The 15,152-nt window shown below is 44.3% G+C and overlaps 1 protein-coding gene across 2 annotated transcripts in view; it reads right to left on the minus strand.

The window, feature by feature from the left end:
• Positions 1–15,152, minus strand: part of LOC145770853 (nucleoporin SEH1-like) — a 127,759-nt gene that overhangs the window by 39,046 nt on the left and 73,561 nt on the right. The gene's annotated exons all lie outside the window — the stretch shown is intronic.

The following is a 15,152-nucleotide window of genomic DNA, read 5'->3' on the forward strand; positions in this document are numbered from 1 at the left end:
GGCGGTTAAGCCTGACCCACGCAAGCCTTGCGAGGGACATCCCTGGTGGACGGGGATCGGCGTCGGGTATGAAGTCACGGAGCGTGGAGGTGTGATTTTGCCACTCCATGTTCCACATGTGATTCGTCCAGTGTGCCGCACTTAAACCAAGTTCTTCTGTGTTCTTAAGGAGTTGTTGTGCGGCAGGCACAAAGGGGCGTCTTGATTTCAACCGCTGCTTTATAGGTGGTGGTCTCTTGAGTGTTGCATGGAGGAGATGGTCGGGGTCCAAAGCGCGGCGAGTGAGAGAAATCGTGGCTCCTTTACGGCGTAGCTCAGCGGGTTGGATGCCTGCTAGGATGGGTAGGCAGTCCGTTGGAGTGGGACGCAGGCATCCAGTCACAGTACGCAGTGCGTCGTTGATGCCGGTATCAATCTGGTGGGTGTGAGAACTACGACACCAGACCGGCGCGCAGTACTCAGCGGTGGAATGAACAAGGGCTAGGGTAGCTGTACGAAGAGTTTTAGCACCAGCTCCCCAGCCGGAACCCGCCAATCGCCTCAAAAGTGCGACGCGTGTAGATAGTTTTTTGCGCAGTGACTTCAAGTGCCGGCGGTACGTGAGTGACCTGTCCAGGGTTATGCCGAGGTATGTAGGTTCGGCACAGTAGGGCAGGCGTTCCCCATCAATCTTGATGTTTATCTCACGCTGTGCCTCCCGATTGTTAAGGTGGAAGGCCGCCGACACTGTCTTTGACTTGCTGAGCTGTAGCTTCCATTTCTGGAGGTATGCTGATAGTGTTTGCATGTCTTGGCTGAGGTTCCTCTCCACTGACTGCCAGTTTCCTGCTGAGTGCAGGAGTGCCAGGTCGTCTGCGTAAGCATATTTCCTGGAGATGGTGGGGGGCAAGTCGTAGGTGTATATGTTGAACAGGAGAGGAGCCAAGACTGAGCCCTGTGGGACGCCGTTTTTAAGTCGGCGTAGTCTGCTTCGACGACCGCTACCGGTTGTGAGGGTAAAACTGCGGTTTTGCACAAGTTCCATCATCATATGGACCATGTGTCTGTCAGGGAGCAGACGGAGTAACTTGCAGGTAAGGCCGCTATGCCATACGGTGTCATAGGCAGCCGTGAGATCAACAAACACGGCGCCAGCCTTCTTCTTAGCCGAGAAGCTGTCCTCAATGTCTTGGGTCATAAGTGTGACCTGATCTACGGTTGATCGTCCGTGTCGGAAACCAGCTTGTTCACGGGGGAGCTGCGGATCTATTATTGGTTCGACACGGGCGTAGATGAGTCTCTCGAGGATCTTGAAGGGGATGCAGAGCAGTGAGATTGGACGGTAACTCTTCGGGTCCCCTGGGGGCTTCTTCGGCTTAGGGACTGCAACCACAAGGGCTCTTCTCCAGATTCTGGGAATTCTCAGGTGGCGCAAACAGCAGGAAAGGAAGTCTTTTAACCAGGACTTTAAGGAGGCAGCAGCATGGAGTATCAACTCCGGGCATAGGTGGTCAGGGCCCGGGGCTTTACCTGGCTTTATGTGCTGGAGGGCGGCGGAAAATTCTTCCGGGGTGAACTCACCCGAGATGTTGTCCCCGTCTGGGGTTGTTACCCTCCAGAGGTCCGTCATTTCTTGCAAGACGGATCTATCTGATTCACGGTCTCTCGATTTGTATTTCCCGTTCTCCACAAGTTGTGAGGCGATGGAATTTGCTGAAACGGGACATTGTTGACGAGAGGCACGTGATCTGCCAGTTAGGTTGTTCAGTGTACTCCATGCTATGCGGCTGGAGTGCGTGAAGTCGATTGATTCAACGGCTTCTGTCCAGCGCTCCTTCCTCTTTAAGTCCAGCCTTGCCAGCAGAGCTGTGGCTGAGCTGTTGGTGTCATTGCCCTGAGGGGCGTGGAGGAAGTCGGAGTAGAGGCTTTCGCACTCCTTATCCCAGCACGGTATGTAGGTCTTTCGTCGGCCGCGGGAGATGGATTGTTTTGCCGCTGATGTTATTGCATCACAAAAGTCCTGGTAGGCTTCTTCCACGTTGTTGGTGTGAGGGGATGGGAGATACTGTGTGGCTTCATTGGTGAGGAGGCTATAGTACTCCCAGTTAGCCATTCTGAAGTTCCATCGATTAACAGGCTTGCTCGGGACAGGCATTATGAGCGTTGGAGCCGTGATAATCGAGGGTCGATGTTGGGACCTGGGGAACTTCTCTAGCACACGTCTGTCCGGTTGGCAATTATCGGGGTCATCACTTGCGAAAGCCAGATCGGGGTTTGTACCAGTGTTCCAGCGTCCGGAGAAGAAGCTCGCTGCACCCTTGGGATCGTGCAGTAGAGTGAGGTTGTTATTGGCTGACCATGAGGCCAGGCTTTCTCCGTCGGTGTTGGTGGTATTATAGCCTCAGTCAATGTGGTGGCAATTAAAATCGCCAGCGTAGAGGCTGGGTTGGGGAACACTGGGATGGCTGTTGGTGTTAAGCGTGAGGGTGGTGGCTTATAGACATTGATGATGTGATAGCCTGATATGTCTATGCATAACCACTCTATCTCCGACTGGGCACTGGACTGGTCTATTGGCGTCCAGCTCAGTTGCTCATGGACAAACGTGGCGAGGCCGTGTTTCCTGCTGATGGTTGCGCCTGCGAGCGTGAAGTTGGGTAATACCAACTTATTCACAGATGTGCAGTGGGTCTCCTGGAGGAGAATAACGAGGGCCTGATGTTTTGTGGCCAGATACTCGATGATGCTGAGCTTGCTGGCCGTAATGCCCTCGGTGTTCAGCTGCAGTACGGTGGGTCGTCAGTACTTTTCGACAGAGGAGCTGCCGCGCCCTGAGAAGGGCGTTTCCCTATCCACCCTGGGCTGAACCTGGGCCTGGTTTGCTCGAGTGTGACAAGCTTCGTTTCGCATATTTTTTCCTAAAGATATGGTACTGACGGGAGGGACCACGAGAAGGTGCTTGTTCTTCCCCCCCAATCTTCCCCCCCCACTACCCCAATCATGCACGAGAAAGAATTAAGCAACAATAGAATTTATTGAATTTAATATTAGAATTTATTGAGTCACCAATAAAGGAGCAGCCAAAATAGTCAACCAAAAAAAAACCCTAACCCAAGAAATATGCTTAATGAGAGACCTGAAGCTGCTTCGATGCAATCAAAAGGTTGAACCATGGGACATAAGTATTAATAATAATGCCTGTTTTTTATATAGCACTGTATCCATCGCAGAATGCGTTGTTCGTCAGCGTATTACAAAGCAGACAGTGTCAATGCAGCCGTATAGACGCACAACTGAGTACATTATTACTCGAATCCATGCCATTCCATTGCTCAGTGCCAAGCAGGATTTGGATTCAGTACCATTTTTAAAAAGTCTTTGGTATGACCCGACAGGGTATCGAACCCATGCCTACCGATTCAGAGGTGCACTAACCACTAAACCACCGAGTAATGAGGCAACACCTCAAGTCCCAAGGGTCCGCCCCGATAGCTCAATTGGTTAGCGCGTCACTTCTTGAACAAAAAAGCTTCAAGATCAAGCGGCGCTGGTTCGACTCTCGAGGTGTGCGCTTGAGCAACACATGTTAAGGACTGCTCTCCATTCAGCGGCATTTAATGGATGGAATAGTTCCCTGGCAACAAGACTTCAACAATCGGAAACTTCACTCTGTCAATCTCGGTGACCGGCCTGCGTCAGTGATTCAAAGCATCTACATTCTACAAGTATGCGAAACTGCCAGGATTAAGCTCTGCAAGAAGCTTTACCAGTCCGAGGATAAAAATTCAATCAATCAATCCATCAATAGCAAGCCTGTTTCGAAATTTGGTCTTAATGGTTAGCCTGACTGAAAATCCTAATTCACAGCGATACGCTGATGAATCTAGACAAGAATTGTAACAAGAACTGAACTGTTAGCTTTCTTCGCCAGCTGAGAGTAATCTTCACTTTGAGTTGCCCAGAACGGAATGGCTCGTTTCGGCGAGTGCCATATTCGGCGAGAGCCCTTTTTGGCGAGTTCCCTATTCGGCAATTTTTTGAATTTTTTTTTAAAATGATCGGGTACCGTAGCCTAATTATCATTGCCATTTTAGGGGTTGGGTATAGGGGTAAGGTTTAGCGGTTAGGGTTTGGAGTTAGGGTCTTATTTCAACGTTTAGCGAAGGTAAAACGATGTAAAAGCGGCAATGTTAATTAGGCTACGGCAACCGATAATTTAAAAAAAAATTCAAAAATTGCCGAATAGGGAACTCGCCGAAAAGGGCTCTCGCCGAATAGGGCACTCGCCGAATCGGACTCGCCGAATAGTAGCAGACCCTGCCCAGAAGGAGGCCACGCTTTCACCATTTTCAAAATCGGTCCTCAAACGGTTGTCCTCTCTCAGGCTCAGGAACTCAAACTTCATCTGAACGAAGGTATCAAGAATTGTGTTTTTGGCTGCGTTAAACAGTCGCATGATCCAGGCATCGCTTCCTCGTTTTGCCAGGCATGGGAAATACTCTTCAATCACTTGTGTGACAGCATTCTGTTTTCGTGACATTTTTGAATTCTTCATCAAGCGCGCAGATGGTATCAATAAACCAGGGTTTGATTACATTGAAACTCGTACAACAGCAATGATGAATCCAGGATATATCAAATCGGGTTTCTATGGCAGCGGTCGCGTGTGCGCCATGCAGTTTGCGCGAGTCCGTTGTTGTGTTGATTAATGATTATGCTGCCGTGTGTGCGCAATGCGGTTTGTGCCAGCCCTTGTTACGTTGGGGAGTGGTTACCTCAGGCCGAGACTTCAAGTACATTTTCACAGCAAGCGATTCACTGCCGCGACAATTCTATGCAGAGGTTTCGACTTTCGAAAGCGACATCGAGTCTGTTTGCAAGCGCATTAAGCTAAACGCACGCTGCGTCAACGTAGCAAATTATGTTGTTTTTGGGTGCATTCAACATCTGATGACATTGAATTGACGCAAAATAGTAGATTTTTGCTATGTCTCAAGCTGCAAAATCAGTCATTTTTACTTTGATTCAACGTCTGCAGACGTTAAATCAATGTAAAAATGACAGATTTTTTTGCCTGGGGTGGGATTGTAGCATCGCTACTCGTTCTAGTGATTATTTATAGTGAAGCTGTTGCGGTTTGCATTTAAAAATGTTTTCCTGCTGCCGATCGCTAGTTCATCTATTGCTTTATGTATCAATGCAGCATAAAAAGTTGCTCCCACGCAGAAATATGCGTGGGGGCATGGCCCCCACGGGTTAGGCGCCTATGGCTTGTTTGTGGTGGAGCAGCTTCAGTGGTCTACGGTGACACAGAATCATTACATGAAGCTGTATTTAAAAGCTTTGCAGAAGTTTGGGTGAACAATATAAATGTTTAAGTTTATGAAACTTTCCAAACGAACAACAGAAAATTGAATAGAATTAAAGAATCAGTTCTAGATTTCTTGTTCAGTTGGCTTCAAAATGGAATAAACATACGAGAAGATTACAAAAAGTTGGGTAAATTGTCCATTCTTTTTCTTGGTGGTACTTTCCGGCGTGGATACAATATTATACGTTCAAGGCTCCAAGTGTATTTAGCACGTATGATGGCGAAGATCATTTATACCATTTAAATTGCCTTGTTCAAGCAGCAGTTATCAAAAAATCCAGCTTTTACAAAAGATTGTGGCCTTGGGAATGACATTCACTGGCTGCTTTTTTAACACTTTTTTATGTTAAATATTGGTTTACATCCCCAAGTTTGACAAATGCTGCAGCGTATGACTTAGAAATGTGGAACACTCTCAAAAATGCCATTCAGCTCACCCTAAAAGAAGCGGTGTCCGACGTTTTTTCGTAAACAGTTTTTCGTAAAACAATTGTTCGTAAGCAATGGTTCGTAAAGCAATTCTTCGTGAAGCAATTCTTCGGGCATGCAATTGACCGTAATACTAATTGTTCGTAAACAAATGTTCAAAAAAGTTAGGCTACAGCTTTTAAAAAAAAAACAGTTACAATTGTTTACAAACAATCAATTAGGGTAGCCTATATGCTAGAGCAGGTGTGGGCAAACTTTTTGTACTGAGGGCCACATTTGAAAAAATGTTGCAGCCGGAGGGCCGCACACTCTCATTACAACGTAGGAAAATTTACCCGATGTGTAAATAAACGCATATTCATATTAAACACAATTTTGTATTTCACACTCAGTTACGTTTAAAGCTATGCAATCATCATCACAAAAGTTAATGAGACTTGTGCAACTGTTCACAGTTTTTCACAATCTTCTGCAAATTGGGAGCAAGTTTGCTGGTAGATATTCTCATAACATCATGCAAGTTGGTGACTGTCAGCAAAGACCTGTTCTTCGACTTGTTTATTTTTATACAAGAAAATGCTTTTTCGCATATGTATGTGGATCCAAACAGTGTCAAAAACTTAGCAGCAAAGTTTTTTAAGTTTGGAAACAAATCGTCAGACAATGACTTGTAAAAGTCAGGCAGTGAATCTGACTTAAACTTCTCTTTCAAGTCATTATTTGCTTGCAAGTCCAGCAGTTCCAGCTGTAAATCCTCAGGAGCCGAATAAACTTCTGTAGTGAATTGAGAGCTGAGCAATGAGCATATTAAACTGCGGTTCCAGGTTCTTTAAGTCTTGGAACCTTCTGCCGAATTCAATAGCTAAGGTATCCAACTGAACTTTATACTTTGCTGCAAGTTCACCAGAAATGTTTGCTCCTTGCAGCAAAAGAAAGTGACAAAACTTGTTGTTACCAGCTTGTCTGAGGAAAATTGAAAGCTTCATTTGGAATGATTTAACGTAGACGTACATCTCGTGTGCAAATGAACCATTGCCCTGAAGTTTTACATTAAATTCGTTCAACTTTTCCATGATATCAATGGCAAACCTGAAGTCCAACCTCCACTCTTCATCAACTATGTTGGTACTAAAATCACATTGAATGCTTTTCATTTCCAGGAACATCAAGATTTCTTCTCTTAGCTCCCACACTAATAGGCCTATTTGTATTTTATGATCAAACAATTGAATCAAATAATGCGTGAGAGCATGTTGCAACACATGCGCGACTGACGTGTGTGTGTTTACGCACTGAAAGTGAGGAGAAAAACACACTCGTAAAGAGAATAATATTTTGTCACGTAACCTGTTTAATTAAAACAATAAGAGATGAGTAGGAGTTTCTGCAAGTGCCGGCGGGCCGCATAAAATGGTCTTGCGGGCCACATGCGGCCCGCGAGCCGTAGTTTGCCCACCCCTGTGCTAGAGATGTGCTAATTGTGCTTAAAGCGTGCTGTACCTGTAGAGTGTAGACGAGCAGACAGAGTGTAGAGTCCCTAATTCAGAATGGCATTACAGTTTGTGAGCAGCGAAAAAGGAAAGCCAAAACTTTTGTATAGTGGCCAGCTTTATTACAAAGATTATAGTGCACTTAACGCACAAGGGCAAGAAACTACTTAGTAGAAATTTGAGCATTTTAATAAGAAATGTCCTGCACGAGTAACAACTGCTATGGCAGCCATTGTACAATCCAGAGGTGAGCACAATCATGCTGGAGATGCTGGTCACGTCGAAGCAGCAAAGGTTATGGAAAATATTCGTTGTGCAGCAAAAGACAGTCGTGATGCCCCAAGTTACCTCGTCTCAGCAAAAACTATTGGACTCAGTCAAGCCACGGCAGCAAAACTGCCAAGTGTGCAGAGCATGAAAAGGGCAGTCACCCAAGTGCGATTGAAAGAAAATGCAGGCCCGGCAATCCCACATTCTCTCTGTGACATTGTACTTGCAGTAGAGTACAAGCAAACGTTTGCTGGTGTAACATTCTTGGCCTATGATTCTGGGCCTGGAGATAATCGTATGGTCCTCTTTGCCACTGAAAGAAATCTGCAGCTTCTTGCCCGTTCAAAGCACTGGTATGCTGACGGCACCTTCAAGACAGTGCCTTCACTGTTTGAACAGCTTTACACAATACACGGACTGAAGGAAAACACTTCAGTGCCTCTGGTGTATGCCCTGCTGGGGGAAAAAAAGGAGAGGGACATACATTCATCTGCTGCAAAATATCAAGGAGTTGTTACCTGCTGTTGCTGTTCCAGAGACAACCATGACTGACTTTGAGATGGCCATGGTTAATGCAGTAAGCAGAGAGTACCCACTTTCAACTCACCATGGCTGTTTCTTCCATTTGTGCCAGTGCATTTGGAGAAAGACGCAAACAAGTGGCCTGAAGGAGCAGTACGAGACAAGTGCAGAGTTCGCTCTGAGACTGCGCATGTTGTCGTCTCTGGCCTTTTTTGTGCCTATTGATGAAGTCAGCCAGGCCTTTGACATTCTCATTGATGGGAATGTATTACCAGATGTTGCTCAGCCAGTAATTGACTACTTTGAAGACACTTGGGTTGGGCGCCCAGATCGTCATCAAGGGCGCCGTCCTCCAATGTTTGCAATTCAAATGTGGAACTGCTATGATGGCGTCCTCAGTGGGCCAGTGGCTTTTCCAAAACTAATAATAGCATTGAAGGATGGCACAGAGGGTTCATGTTCCAAGTATCTGCAAATCATCCAGATATTTGGAAGTTCATATCTGCAATGAAGCGAGAGCAAAACCTAAATGAGGTTCGCATTGAACAGTATGTCAGTGGCCAGGCAGGACCCCCTCCAAAGAAGAAGTACAAGGACAGTGCAGAAAGACTAACTAGAGTCGTCCGAACTTGGCGTCAAGACTTTCAAGATGATGAAATTTGTGATTACTTGCGTGGAATTGCACACAATACTTCATACTAAACTTCGCTCGTGGACAATTTGTACGAAGTTACTCAAAGTAGTATTGGTAGTGTAAGCAAAGAATTGCTAAACACAGACAATTGTTGTATTCCAATAAATAACAAAAAATGCGCTTTTTTATTGTGCTTATTTCTTTGTGTCGTCGTAACTTGGTTATTCAGGGAAATTTGCATTACGCACCTTCATTGGAAATTGCAAGACAAACCTTGCTGTTGCGAAAAATTGTTCACGAACAATTCACCTATCACCTGTTTACGAACAATTCACCTATACAAAGAATTGATGTATACGAAGAATTGATGTATACGAAGAATTGCTTTACGAAGAATTGCTTTACGAAGAATTGATTTTACGAACAATCGTTTACGAACAATTGCTTTACGAACAACTGTTTACGAACAATGCACCTATAACCAAAAGAAGCAACTTAGGCTACCTGGACCTTTTCCTTGAAATGGCTGTTACTGCACTCGCGAAACTCAACCTGCACCTGTGGTACCTCATTGAGCGCCACGTTGTGTTTGATTTTGCAAGTGATCGTGTGAGCATATCCACCAAGGTCCGAATGTGGCAAAAGATCCAAACATTTCGATCAAGTTCTGAGAGAGCCGTTATTTATTGGAAAGGCCTTAGTTCAAATGCATTCTACTGTATTCTGAACTCCACTCACTTGCTGGACTTGATCGGACCAGAATCTTTTGAACTCATTAGAATTTTTCCCAAGTTTGAATGTCTTACTCATGAAAGTCCCAGATCTTAGCACCATATGGAGGAGTTTTCATCGTTCAAAGCTCCGCTAAAGAACATGCCTGCTACAAATGATGTTGTGGAGAGAGTTTTGAGCATGGTCACTGATGTTGAGGTAAGGGCTTCTGCTCCAAGTAGTGAGTAAGAGTTGGACAAAGCAATCAAAGTCACTAATGCCAACCGTTCCAAAGTTCGAGATATGGCCAAGAAGTCATTGTCTACCAAAAAGCTGGACACAACCACAAAATCATTTTTAAGAAAACTTAAGTAGTAAACTAATACGAAAAATGAAAAAAAACTGTCTTGAATTATTTAATGGTTAATTACAGTGGTTGGTCAGTGGTTGAAAGTTAAGTGGTAAACCAAAGTGCAAAATCAATAAAGCTTGTCTATGAATAAACACAAGTTGCTTGTATTTTAAATTTTGTGTCATTAGTCAATTAGTGTTGTATATTAAACTGAAAGTTGAACATTACACGTTTATGGGGGCACATTTGGTCAAAAATGTGTTTTTTGCATTTTTTTCATAAACTAAATGGTTTAGACCCCAAAACCCTCTGGAAGTTAGATAGGAAACCATGCATTCTGCTTCTTCAAAGCCAAGTTTGAGCATTCTATGCCTATCGGTTGCTGAGATTCAGCAAGATTGGCCGGTTTAGACCCAGCGGGGGGTACCGGCCCACTGCTAGGGCGTCAAATGAGGACCAAACTTTGCAAGGCGTCATTTTGGACCATAATGCAAAGGTCTAAACAATAAAAAGTTTAAAAATCAAATTTAGTTTTTTTTTTGGTCACCCAAGTACCTACCGGACATGTAAATTGTTTGTTTTGCTCCACGGGAAGAGAACTGTTTTAAATGAGAAGCTGAGGATTGCAAGAGAAAAAAGCCCTTAGGCTATCCGCTAGGGCAGGGGTCACCAAGTTTTTTGCATGCGGGCCACTTTGGCACTAAGGAGAGCTGCCATTTCTGCTGTGATGCATGAAATTATCACTACAACAGAAGACACTTTGTTGTGTACTAAGGCATGGACTACTTTCGGTGTTTTCAGTATATCAGGATAGATATAGACATTGACTCCGATTTTCACAGATTTTGTGTGTTTCCTGATAATCTGAGTGGAGGAGGAATTTTGATGAAATTCGTTATCATCATCTGTGCTTGTGTCCGTAGTAGTGCTGTCACTGAGCACAACAAAGGCAGAGTGGGCTGCATTTCAATTCAATTTATTTTGCTTTGTCGGAATGCAAAAGAAACGATATTGTAGAATAAAATACAAAATTCTCTAAATAAACAAAAGGCGTCATTGGATTTTCAAAAAATCTCCCAAAAGGGCTTTCTCAGAAAAAGGCTGCCTCCGAATAGGGATTTCGAATAGGTTTCTCCGAATCGGATTCTCCAAAACGGGCCATCCTGGTGAAGATCGTGCTGACATATTGCTGTTGCAATAAGTATCTCAGAGTCAATTTTGTTAATTGGCTTATACCAGTGGTTCTTAACCGAGCCCCCCCAAGGGGGCGTGAATCATCTTTCAAGGGGGGCGCGAGCTTTACAACAATTTCAATTTTTTTTAATTACTTTATTGTCCTAGGACCTATCCTATATGCTGTTTGTCATATTTTGTATTTTATCTTATTTTATATTGTATTCAGAAATTCTTGCTTTATTAGTTAGACCAGAACTTTACAAAACAATTTGCGCTGAACTTCAGATTTATCAAATTTTCTCGACGCTGCTTCATTTTTACTTTTTTGTTCAAATTGCTTTTTTACAGTTTTATTTACTTAATGCTCGATTGCTTTTTTACACTTTTGTTTAGTGTTCGATCACCTTATCAGGTCCCCAATTAGGTCACACGAGTGCTTAGCAATAAACCGACAAATATGCAATTTTTTTGTATGATACTTATTTAAAATCCAGGGGGGCGCGAAGCACATGACCATTATTGAAGGGGGGCGTGATAGAAAAAAGGTTAAGAACCGCTGGCTTATACGGTGAAATGCAAACTGGCAAAAAAACGTTGACAACTAAAAGTAGCCTACTTCGGTTGTTTTATCTATAAAAGAAACCAGTTGTGTCGAATAGCACGAAACGTGTGTGGCGAAATGTTTGATGCCAGGCGTTAGAACTTCGATCAAAGCACTTTCCTGCAGTGTTCAAAATGGCGGAGCGGAAGCCTTGGGAATTTCTCGCGTGAAGCATCGCTTTTAGGCCTTGCCTTGAAGTACTTGTGGCAAGGAAATTTACGTAAGTCAGCATTCTTATGACTGCGTCACGTGATGCTCCCCCGGATTGTTCCTGGAGCTGACTTGACGTCCTCTCTCATTTTTTTTCGTAAGGCACAGCGTTTGTTGAATAGTGACGGCGCGTGTCGAGCGGCATTGCCGCCGAAAAGGGCAAAAATTGCAGCCCTGGGTGTGGCAAAACTTGATGAACCAAATTCGGAAATTAGCCAGGACTTGAAACAAAGCTTTAAGTTTCAAATCGATGAGAGTTGGAATATCGAAGTGGTTCACCTTTTTGGGTACGTCAAGAAACCTTCCTACATTAATCAACCGCAGGATCAGCTTAGTCATAAAATAAAACGTCAGAAAACTGTTGAGTTCGATCGAGGATCTACTGAACAGCATGAAAATGCCATTACAGAAGATAGTAGCCATGACACTGAAATGACTTTAACTCAAGAGCTGTATGCTTTCGTAGCAGAAGATGAAAGTGAAGAAGCACAACTGTGATGTCTGCGCTCGAGTAATGCAAAAAGAAATGCTGCTATATAAAGCAAGCAAAAAAAGACCAGAAAACTTAAACAAATTATGAGCAGCATTGAAAAGTATTGAGCCAACATCTGTTGACGCTCTGCATTTTCAGCTCTTGGATATTTTGCTAGCAAAAGCAGAAATCATCTTAACGATGATACTCTGGATGCTCTCATGTTTTTACGTCAGTATAACAATAAATAAATGTGGTTTGTGTAGCTTGCATGTGTATTTTCCTACTTTGCTAATCCCAAAAAATCCTGGAATTTTAAATTTGATTCCGAAATCCCAACCCTATTTTACACCTTATGTGATCTATTTTACGTCATATAATTGAATTGTAATCATTCTTGTGTCACTTGTTCAGTTGGAGCTTTTCAGTATGGTCCGGAGTGTCGTTAGTTATAGTGCATAATCAGATTTATCTTTTCATTTTATAGTGCAGATATAAGTAATTCCTGATGAGGACACAGGTACGTGTCGAAAACGTTTGAGTTGATTTTTTAATTGTGTTTGTAATAAAACATTTTAAACCGGCTAAAGTTACTTGGTTTTGTTTGTCTATAGTTCACTTACTACAGAAGGGGAGGGGGAGGAAGGAGGAAGTCTTCTTCCTCCCCTGCTGGCAAGATTGGATTCAAAGAGGAAGAAGCGCTGGACAGAAGCCATAGACTCTGTGTGGTGGCAGTTAAAATCGCCAGCATAGAGGCTGGGGTGGGGGAACACTGGGATGGCTGTTGATGTTATCCGCGAAGGTGGGGGCTTGTAGACATTGACGATGTTGTAGCGGCACAGCGGCCTTACCTGCAAACTACTCCGTCTCCTTCCTGACAGGCACATGGTCCATATGATTATGGAACTTGTGCAAAACCGCAGCTTTACCCTTTCCACCGGTAGCGGCCGACGAAGTAGACTACGTCGACTCAGGAACGGCGTCCCACAGGGCTCTGTCCTGGCTCCCCTCCTCTTTAACACTTACATCTATGACCTGCCTGACACCATCTCCAGGAAGTATGCTTATGCAGACGATCTGGCTCTCCTGCATCCAGCCGGAGATTGGCAGTCAATGGAGAGGAACCTAAGCCAGGACATGTCAACTATATCAACATATCTCCAGAAATGGAAGCTACAGCTCAGCAAGGCAAAGACAGTGTCGGCGGCCTTCCACCTAAACAACAAGGAAGCAAAACGTGAGATCAACATTACCACCGATGACGAACACCTCCCCTACTGCGCCGAACCCACCTACCTCGGCGTAACCCTGGACAGGTCACTCACGTACCGACGACACCTGGAGTCACTGCGCAAAAAACTATCTGCGCGCGTTGCACTTTTGAGGCGGCTGACTGGTTCCGGCTGGGGAGCTGATGCGAAAACCCTTCGCACAGCTACCTTGGCCCTTGTCCATTCTACCGCTGAGTACTGCGCACCAGTGTGGTGCCGCAGCTCTCACACCCGCCACATTGACACCGCCATCAATGACGCACTACGCACTGTGACTGGATGCCTGCGTCCCACTCCAACGGACTGCCTTCCCATCCTTGCAGGCATCCAACCTGCTGAGCTTCGCCGTAAAGGAGCCATGATTTCCCTTGCTCGTCGCGCACTGGACCCCGACCACCTCCTCCACAGTACATTCCAGCGCCTACCTGGAGGACAGCAGCGACTGAAATCAAGACGCCCATTTGTGCCCGCCGCACGACAGCTTCTGAACAACGTTGAAGATCTTGGAATAAGTGCGGCACACTGGACGAACTACACATGGAACATGGAGTGGCAAAACAACACCTCCGACTCCGTGATTTCCTACCCGACGTCGATCCCCACCCTCCGGGAATGTCCCTCGCAAGACTTGCGTGGGTCCGGCTTAACCGCCTACGAACCGGCGTCGGTCGCTTTCGTTCAGACATGTGCAAATGGGGCCTGGCTCCCTCACCGGGATGCGAGTGTGGCGCCACAGACCAGACAGTAGATCATGTCGTCCATGACTGCCCAATCCATCAACCACCACATGGAGCGCTTGGACTGAAGGCCCTGGATGACGAGACTGTCGAGTGGCTGATGACATCATGCCCAAACATATAGTCCAGAAGAACAGCTCATACGACGAAGACTTACTACAGAACTGGAAGATTTAATAGATTTCCAGTCAGATTTTGGCATGATAACATTATTTGAAGAGATAACAAACACTGAGTTTTGCATTGTGCCAGAATATAGAAGCAAAGCTGAAACTCTTATGGATACTGTTTAGTTGTAGTCTATTCATTTACTTATGATGTAAGAATTGCTTTTTTGTCGTTCTACTATTTGAATATAACATATAGATACAGTGCACGACGTGTAGGATAATATCTACTTTTACACCTTGCAATTTTAATCAGGAAAAAAAATTGTGCAGATAGTTGTCAGGTTACCTCATGGATATCTTTTGATGTACCGTAGTTAATTTTTTTGTCGCTATATTTGCTAGAATAGGGGCCTTATTGGTTAAAGGGCAGACTTTATCCTTTTTGTCAATTTAACCAAGATTTTTTCGTATTGTTGATGTTTCTTGGTTAGGCTTATGATGGTACAATTCTATACCATACTCTTTTGTGCCATTTTTCATTTATTTTGCCTTTGCTTGTTAGTTTTTTCAATCAATTCTTTAATGTAGCAAGAGTGATACGTTTTTCATTCTTTTGCATGTTCATCATTCGATTTCTTGTGCTGTTTGCTTTCAGCATAACTGAAGATGATCTAGATGATGAAGATGATCTAGCTGATCGAAATCGATTGTTAGCTGTTTATGATTGAACTGACTTGTGTGAAAATTTCTTTGTATTTCAATTTGCAACAACCGTTGTATGATTTTTAACATAAAAAACAAAACATTTGTGTTTAAT

Source organism: Aplidium turbinatum, chromosome 5 (assembly GCF_918807975.1).
Source record: "Aplidium turbinatum chromosome 5, kaAplTurb1.1, whole genome shotgun sequence".
NCBI lineage: Eukaryota > Metazoa > Chordata > Ascidiacea > Aplousobranchia > Polyclinidae > Aplidium > Aplidium turbinatum.